Source organism: Chlorocebus sabaeus, chromosome 7 (assembly GCF_047675955.1).
Source record: "Chlorocebus sabaeus isolate Y175 chromosome 7, mChlSab1.0.hap1, whole genome shotgun sequence".
NCBI classification, from domain to species: Eukaryota; Metazoa; Chordata; class Mammalia; order Primates; family Cercopithecidae; genus Chlorocebus; species Chlorocebus sabaeus.
The window spans coordinates 59,432,347-59,439,117 of record NC_132910.1 but is presented as its reverse complement, the minus strand read 5'-3'; the positions used below and the strand labels follow the sequence as shown (position 1 = coordinate 59,439,117).

The 6,771-nt window shown below is 38.1% G+C and overlaps 1 long non-coding RNA gene across 1 annotated transcript in view; it reads left to right on the top strand.

Moving 5' to 3' along the window:
• The window catches only part of LOC119621455 (uncharacterized), an 82,107-nt gene that overhangs the window by 62,040 nt on the left and 13,296 nt on the right, over positions 1-6,771 (top strand). The gene's annotated exons all lie outside the window — the stretch shown is intronic.

The window sequence follows — 6,771 nt, the reverse complement described above, 5'->3', positions numbered from 1 at the left end:
TTAAGTAGCCAGAAATATAAAAAGAAAACCGGTTGAGGGAAGGGTGGCAATATTATTGGTGTTAGACAACACTTGAAAGGCTGAGGTTGAAATATTGGATATGAATTGTATAATACTTTAAAAAACAAAGTCTTACTTTATTTAATCTTCCCAGATAATGGCTTTCCTGATAAGGGCTTCCCTTTCTGTCTTGTTTAGGCCAAATCCTGTAGTTTCTGTTCAAGTTGGGTTGAGCATAGAACTGTCTGTACTGGGCCATTTTTCTAGCCTTTTCATTTTTCTCCATACATGAAAAGTTTGAACACCATGCTGTACCTATAAAAATGTGACCAAATAAAGCATAGTGAATCCTCTAAATAAATACATGATCCATTTTATTTTTCTATAAACAAGTGATGCCAGTAGGATGTTAAATTTCAAGTCCACTCTGTTCTCATATTCTTTTTGACACGCTTTTCATGTTATTTTAAGCTTATGCACCCCAAACAAAAAAAACCTACACACCTCTCATCTTCTATAATTAACCACTACTTGTGAGATTACTTTTCTCAATTTTTTTGAATTTTTAAATTGTTAAGAGAAGTTTTTAAAAATTTAAACTCCTTGTTTGCAGATATGATCTTCAACATGACATTCTGGATGTCATCTGATTCTAGGGCTTTGCTCTCTAAAACAGTAGCCACTGTATACATCATCCCATACAAGCAATTTAAATTCACAAATGATTTTAAAATAGTTGAAGCTGTGACTAATTTAACAACTCCAACAGCTACCCTTTTATATTGTACAGGATGTAACTGCATGTATAGTGTTTTCCTAAATCTCTCATTTTCACTATGTTAACAGATCTGTGGGGCAGATAGGAAATCTGGGCTGAATTCGGCCTCTCCTCACCGTTTATATGTTGAAGTCCTAACCCCCAGTGCCTCAGAATAAGACTGTATTTGGAGAAAGGGCCTTTAAAGAGGTAATTAAGCTCAAATGGAGTCCTGTGTATGGGCTCTTACCACTATGACTGGTGTCTAAAGAAGAGGAGATAAGGACATAGAGAGGAAGGAGGATATGAGGACACAGTCAGAAGGCAGCCATCTGCAAGTCAGGAGAGAGGTCTCAGAAGAAATCAACCCTGCTGACACCTTGGGTTTTGACTTCTAGTCTCCAGAATGGTGAGGATATAAATATAAATTTCTGTTGTTTAAGACGTCCAGTCTGTAGTACTTTGTTATGGCTGCCCTAGCAAACTAATACAGGAAGTGATACTGTTCATCATATTATGGATACACTGTTTTATTTTATTATTATTATTTTTTGAGATAGAATTCTCACCCAGGCTGGAATGCAGTGGTGTGATCTTGTGTCACTGTAACCTCTGCCTCCCTGGTTCAAGCGATTCTCCTGTCTCAGCCTCCCGAGTAGCTGGAATTACAGGCCTGCACCACCATGCCTGACAAATTTGTATTTTTAGTAGAGAAGGCTTTTATCATGTTGGCCAGGCTGATCTCGGACTTCTGACCCCAGGTAATCTGCCCACCTCAGCCTCCCAAAGTGCTGGGATTACAGACGAGAGCCACCATGCCCAGCTGGATACACTATTTTAAACATGAAACTACACAGCTCATTCAGTGCTCCTTAAGGATGAATTTCCCCAAATTACATTCAGGGTGATTTTGCCACATAAAGGAATACTTTCTGCTTCATGTCTCTTATTTTATATAGGTAAAAAAGTAATAGCAGGAGCAGTAAAGGAAGAGAATACTAAGAGATCTTTTGGGTGGGCAGAAGTGGTAAGAAAGATAGTGAGAGGATTATGGGAAAAATCATTTTTATTGAGACCCTAAAGATAATTTTAAGCCACCCACTTTCCTACCTATATCCTTCTTGTTCTACATGGATTTTGGTCAGAATTGTTGGTTACAGTATATCTAAAATAGCTGAGTACTTATTTTGTTATAAAGAGTGGCATCAAATTACTCTATTTGTAAAACTACAATTGTTCACTTGGTTTGTAGTTCTCGGGAGGTAAATGCCACACACCACACCCATCCAGAGCCAATGAGTATGAACAGAGAGTGCAGGGCTTAATAAGGGTTTGCAAAATGCTAATGAAGAAAGAAAGTAGAAATGTTATTAGCACTATTTAGTTGCGCAACTCCACAGGTCATTTAAAAATTAACACCTTCATTCCCTTTAAGTTCTTACGATTCGCTTCGTATATACTCCTTTGAGTGTCTTCTATATATGTGTTTATGCACTCTCTGAGCCTCCATGTTCCTGAACTGAAATTGGGATAATAAATATACCTATATCAAGCATAGGGATTAAATAAAATAACTAGCACAATGTCTAGCAGTTAGTACTCAATAAACAAAAGCTGTAATTATAATAGTTATCACTGGGTTCTTGATAATAGTTTAAACTTAATAGGTTGTCACTATTGCTGCCTCTTTTTTGCACCTTGCAGATTTACTAGTCTTTTCCGAGCTTAGAATGTGAGACTTGCCAGGATATTGTTTCCTATATTTAGCCTTTATGTCTTGTATAATGAATAAACGTGCCTATCTTCAATATTACTCACTTCATTCCTCTCCACTTGCATATATTATGTATGATTTACTTGGAGAAGAGATGACGGGAGAAAGGCCCCTGAAAAAAAAATAAATATCAGTGTAAGGCAGAATCTCAAAAGTCACAAAATCCAATTCCCAAAACATCCCTTTATTTGGTCAAGGTGGTGCCAGGATTAGCACTTATTTTTTATTTAACACCAAAATGAACACAATCCAGATGTCCTTCAACAAAAGAGGGGGGCAGGGGAAGGGGAAACTATGGTATATTTATTTGATAGATCACTATACCACAATAAAAATGAATCAACTATGACACACTCTACAGCGTGGATAAATATCAAAAAACATGCCAAGTGAAAAAGCGAGGCACAAGAGTACATACTAAATAGCTGCATTTATATGAAGTTCTGGAACAAACAAAATGAACCTATGGTGATAGACATTAGAACAGGGTGGATTGGCTGGAAAGGACATTGAAAATTTTTTCTAGGGTGGTAGAAATGTTCTATATTCTGATTGAAGTGTTGGTTACTTGGATGTATGCACTTGTCAAAACTTAACTGTACATTTCACTATAGGTGAATTATACCTCAGTAAAACAAACAAACAAAAAAAGCCAATAGCTTGGTGAAAAAGACATGGAAAAGTAAGAAGACTTAGCAGGTTTAATTTATGAGATGCATGTATTGTGAAGTGGGTACCCATAGGAACAGTTAGTCACTTTAGTTAGCCTGGCCACAATTGTTACCGATTCCTGATGTTTTATTTTTGTGTAGGCCAAAGCGTTGCTGAATTCTCTGTTCCTTACTTCTTCCTCATTTACTTCCATTTACTATGCAGAAATCATCGTGGAAACCACATGGGGACCTCTGTCCAAATCTAACTGGATTGGCCAGGGTATGTTGTTAACATTTCTGATTTGTTTTCTTCATCTGGTCAAAAGAGAGAGTTGTAACACAAGGACTCTTAGATTCCTCTGGTATCTAACATTCTTCTTCTTAAGTGGATTCTCAGGACTTTGACTTTGGCCTCTGATTAACAGCATGCTTAGTCAATAAAATCTGAAAGAATAAATTATATTTACATGGCAAAGTATAAGCTAGTTACTTCAATAAAACTAACACAAGGAGGCTGGGCGCGGCGGCCCATGCCTGTAATCCCAGTACTTCGGGAGGCTGAGGCAGGCAGATCACTGGAGGTCAGGAGTTTGAGACCAGCCTGGCAAACATGGTGAAACTCTATCTCTACTAAAAAAACAAAAAAATTAGCTGGGCATGGTGGCACATGCCTGTAATCCCAGCTTCTTGGGAGGCTGAGGCAGGAGAATTGCTTGAACCCAGGAGATGGAGGTTTCAGTGAACTGAGATCACACCACTGCATTCCACCCTGGGCAAGAAAGCAAGACTCTGTCTTGAAAAAGAAGGAAAAAAAACCACACACAAAAAAACTAACACAAGGTTGTTAGCTCCTGGTTTAGGTAACTGTGCTTGGCCCTTTGCCTAATAATGAAGTCTTATTTCTAAAACTCACTAAGAATGAAGTTTTACAAAGAAAGGACATTGAAAGGTTACCTACTTCTTCTTTTAGGCAAGAACATACTCATTGCAAACCAGATATTTCAAAGCCAATATTTTATTCTGCTTTTTAAAAGGGTAATACAGTTTTCATAGAAAATTTGAAAATGCAGGAAACTATAAAGGAGCAAACGATCACCTTTTTATTCTTACCACTCAGAGATAATCATTTATAACATTTATGTGTATATTCTTCTAGTCTTATGTATTTCTAAACTTTATAAATATTCCTATTTATAATATTCACATATTTATAAGTATATGAGGAAAAAGTATCATTAACATTTTCCATGTTGTTCTCCCATAAATTTTTTTTTTATATTCTTTAAGTTCTAGGGTACATGTGCACAACGTGAAGGCTTGTTACATAGGTACACATGTGCCATGTTGGTTTGCTGTACTCATTAACTCATCATTTACATTAGGTATTTCTCCTAATGTTATCCCTCTCCCAACCCCCACCCCCAACAGGCCCCAGTGTGTGATGTTTCCTGCCCTGTGTCCATGTGTTCTCATTGTTCACCTCCCACCTATGAGTGAGAACATGCAGTGTTTGGTTTTCTGTCCTTGTAACAGTTTGCTTAGAATGATGATTTCCAGCTTCATCCATGTCCCTGCAAAGGACATGAACTCATCCTTTTTCATGGCTGCATAGTATTCCATGGTGTATATGTGCCACATTTTCTTAATCCAGTCTATCATTGATGGACATTTGGGTTGGTTCCAAGTCTTTGCTATGGTGAATAGTGCCACAAATAAACATACTGTGTGGTGTGTCTTTATAGTAGCATGATTTATAATCCTTTGGGTATATACCCAGTAATGGGACTGCTGGGTCAAATGGTATTTCTAGTTCTAGATCCTTGAGGAATCGCCACCCTGTCTTCCACAATGGTTGAACTAATTTACACTCCCACCAACAGTGTAAAAGCGTTCCTATTTCTCCACATCCTCTCCATCACCTGTTGTTTCCTGACTTTTTAATGATTGCCATTCTAACTGGCCTGAGATGGTATCTCATTGTGGTTTTGATTTGCATTTCTCTGATGACTAGTGATGATGAGCATTTTTTCATGTGTCTGTTGGCTGCATAAATATCTTCTTTTGAGAAGTGTCTGTCCATATCCTTTGCCCACTTTTTGATGGGGTTGTTTTTTTCTTGTAAATTTGTTTGAGTTCTTTGTAGATTCTGGATATTAGCCCTTTGTCAGATGGGTAGATTGCAAAAATTTTCTCCTGTTCTGTAGGTTGCCTGTTCACTCTGATGATAGTTCCTTTTGCTGTCCAGAAGCTTTTTAGTTTAATTAGATCCCATTTATCTATTTTGGCTTTTGTTGCCATCACTTTTGGTGTTTTAGTCATGAAGTCTTTGCCCATGCCTATGTCCTGAATGGTTTTTTTTTATTTTTTTTAGACAGAGTCTCACTCTGTCACCCAGGCTGGAGTGCAGTGGCATGATCTTGGCTCACTGCAACCTCCGCCTCCCATGTTCAAGTGATTCTCCTGCCTCAGCCTCCCAAGTAGCTGGGATTACAGGCACATGCCACCTCGCCTGGCTAATTTTTGTTATTTTTAGTAGAGACGGGGTTTCACCATGTTAGCCAGGCTGGTCTGGAACTCCTGACCTCGTGATCCGCCTGCCTTGGCCTCCCAAAGTGCTGGGATTACTGGCATAAGCCACTGTGCCCAGCTCATTTGTTTTTAAATTTATTATTATTATTATTATTATTATTATTATTATTTTATGAGATAGAGTCTTGCTGTGTTGCCCAGGCTGAAGTACAGTGGTGCAATCTTGGCTCACTGCAACCTCCACCTCCCGGGTTCAACAGATTCTCATGCCTCAGCCTCCCAAGTAACTGGGATTATAGGCGTGTGCCACCACACCTGGGTAATTTTTGTTGTTGTTGTTGTTGTATTTTTAGTAGAGACAGGGTTTTGCCATGTCAGCCAGGCTGGTCTTGAACTCCTGGCCTCAAGTGATTCTCTTGCCTCCCACAAATCATTTTTAATTACTATATTCTAGCCCAGGGATCAGCAGTTTTTGCCTGAAAAGGACCAAATAGTAAATACTTCAGATTTTGTGTGCCATATGGTCTCTGTCACAACTGTGTAACTCTGCTTGCCGTGGGAATAGGAAAGCAGCCATTGACAATAAGTAAATAAATGGGCATGGCTATTTCCAATAAAATTTGCTTTATGGAAAAAGGCAGCAGCTGTGCTTAGCCTGTAGGCTTTTATTTCCTCACACTTGAATTCAAAAAAATCTAGTCCATTGTTTAAAAATATTTCAAAGTTTAACCAATAGCTAGTTGTTGACCCTCGTTAAAGGTTTTTTGTTATTGTAAACCATACTGGGATATATACATCTTTGATTATTTCAGTAGGATAAATACCACAAAGAACTGGTACATTTCTAAGGCTATTGATACATAAAGTGTACACATGCACACACACTTGTGCATGCACACACACACACACACACACCAACTTTGGCTTTATACCTCTCGGAGTTATTTGTATTAAAAATGTGATATATCCTTTTGGATTTCTTATGTTTACATAATTTCCCTCCTCCTCCCCCATAAATGGTGTCACACTCTGCTTTTGGTTAATTAACCTGCTCTTTT